We start from the raw sequence: 2,543 nt of genomic DNA, 5'->3' as shown, positions 1-2,543 counted from the left end.
GGGAGGGGAGGGGAGGGGAGGGGAGGGGAGGGGAGGGGAGGGGTGGGGTGGGGTGGGGTGAGGTGAGGTGGGGCAGGCAGTGCTGCTGGCTGGGTATTCATTCCTCTTCCTTGTACCCTTTCAAGGAGGGGGTGGAGTCGGCCTGCAAGTCTTTTCTTTCTTCCTTTCCATCATTTTCTTCATACACCTGCACTGTGCATTTACTCTGAGCAAAGGACTTCCTTCCTCTACAAAAACGTTTTGGGAAGCGTGGGAGATACAGTAGTACGCAAAGCAGACAGGAACTTTGCCTTCACAAAGTTTATGAGGAGGGGACAGACAAAATAAATATAAAGCACAAGGGGACTTCCCTGGTGGTGCAGTGGTTAAGAATCCGCCTGCCAATGCAGGGGACACAGGTTCGAGCCCTGGTCCGGGAAGATCCCACATGCCGCGGAGCAGCTAAGCCCGTGTGCCACAACTACTGAGCCTGCGCTCTAGAGCCCGCGAGCCACAACTACTGAGCCCATGTGCCACAACTACTGAAGCCTGCGTGCCTAGAGCCCGTCCTCCGCAACAAGAGAAGCCACCACAATGAGAAACTCACGCACCGCAACAAAGAGTAGCCCCTGCTCGCCAAAACTAGAGAAAGCCCGCGCACAGCAACGAAGACCCAACACAGCCAAAAATAAATAAAATAAATAAATTTAAAATAATAATAATAATAATAATTGAGCCTTTAGATAACTCCTCTAGATGGAGGAAGCAGCAAGAGCAAAGGCCCTGAGGTAGGCATGTGCTCGGGTTATTCAAAGAAAAGTGGTTGGAGTTGAGAGTAAGAGGGAGATGAGCTGGCGTAGCGTCTTATAGGCCACTGTAAGGACTTTGACTTTTTCCTCGCAGTGGAAAGGGGAGCCATTGGAAAGATGGTGAACATAGGGGTCACATGATCTGGAGTGGCCATCAACTGAGATGGGAAAGACTACAGATGAAGCATTTGGGAGCTGGAGAGTCAGGAGTTCAGTTTTAGACATAATTGAGTTTGAGATGGCTATTAGACGTCCAAATGGAGATGGAGCTGCTTTAGCAACTAGATATATCAATCTGGAGCTCAGAGGAGAGCTCCCAGGGTAGGTGTATTCATTTGGGAACATGTGTGTGTCTGTCTGTTTCAAGCAAATAAACTGGGATATCAACAAGTGGGTGAGTATAGATAGAGAAAACACATCTAAGGCTAAGCTTGGAACACTCCAACATTAAGGGCAGACAAGAACAGCCAGTGAGGTAGAAAAAAACAAACAAGACAAAACAAAATAAAACACAAAACATGAGAACATGGTATCCTAAGTGAAGATAACATTTCAAGGAAAAAGAGGTTATTAGCTGCATCAAATATGCTGAAAGTTCAAGTAAGGTGAGGATTATTGGATTTAGTAACATGAAGATCATTGGTGAGGAGTTCTGTAGCAATTCAGTCCAAAATTCTCTGACGTTCAACTAAAAAAAGTAGGATGCTGTGTATAAGATAAATGAGCTACAAGGACATATTGTACAGCACAGGGAATATGGTCAATGTTTTATAATAACTTTAAATGGAGTATAATCTATAAAAATTTTGAACTGCAAAAAAAATTCTGAATAGCTTTATAACTATTTAAAAAGTTGGAACTCCACAAAGAAAACTCCTGGTCCAGATGGCTTCACCAGCAAATATTTAAGAATAAAACTACATCAATCTTGCACAAATTCCTTCATACGGTAGATAAAAGGGAACGTTCCAACCCATTTTATGAGGCTAGCATGACCCTGATTTCAAACTCTGTCAAGAACATTATAGGCATACCTTGGAGATATTTCAGGTTTGGTTCCAGACCACCACAATAAAGCAAATACTATTGCAATAAAGGGAGTAACACAGGGGAATTCCCTGGCTGTCCAGAGGTTAGGACTCCATGCTTTCACTACCGAGGGCCAGGGTTCAATCGCTGGTCGGGAAGATCCCACAAGCCATGCGGTGGGGTCAGAGAAAAAGGGGAGTGGGGGGGAGTAACATGAAATTTTTGGTTTCCCAATGCATAAAAATTATGTTTATGCTATGTTGTAGTCTAAGTGTGCAATATCATTATGTCTAAAAAAAACAACGTATATACCTTAATTTAAAAGTACTTTATTGGGGCTTCCCTGGTGGCGCAGTGGTTAAGAATCCACTTGCCAATGCAGGGGACATGGTTTCGAGCCCTGGTCCGGGAAGACCCCACATACCGAGGAGCAGCAAAGCCCATGTGCCACAGCTACTGAGCCTGTGCTCCAGTGCCTGTGAGCCACAACTACTGAACCTGCACTCCTAGAGTCAGTGCTCCACAAGAGAAGCCACCGCAATGAGAAGCCCGTGCACCACAGCGAAGAGTAGCCCCCCACCCCTTGCTGCAACTAAAGAAAGCCCATGCGCAGCAACGAAGACCTAAATAAGTAAATAAATTTATTTTTTAAAAGTACTTTAGTGCTAAAAATAAAGGAAGTAGGATGAAACATTTAAAAAGACAAAACTTTTTTTTTGAATTTTT

General features: G+C 44.4%; 1 protein-coding gene across 1 annotated transcript in view; it reads left to right on the top strand.

Moving 5' to 3' along the window:
* LOC114484494 (RRP12-like protein) overlaps nucleotides 1-1,925 on the top strand; it is a 15,299-nt gene extending 13,374 nt beyond the window's left edge. Inside the window, exon 10 of the mRNA XM_028481147.2 lies at nucleotides 126-1,925. The gene's annotated coding sequence lies outside the window, so the exon portion shown is untranslated. The remainder of the gene's footprint in view (nucleotides 1-125) is intronic.
* The last annotated feature ends 618 nt before the right edge of the window (nucleotides 1,926-2,543 follow it).

Source organism: Physeter macrocephalus, chromosome 20 (genome assembly GCF_002837175.3).
Source record: "Physeter macrocephalus isolate SW-GA chromosome 20, ASM283717v5, whole genome shotgun sequence".
Lineage (NCBI taxonomy): Eukaryota > Metazoa > Chordata > Mammalia > Artiodactyla > Physeteridae > Physeter > Physeter macrocephalus.
Note: the sequence above shows the minus strand (reverse complement) of the source record. Positions and strands in the feature narration are given on the sequence as shown.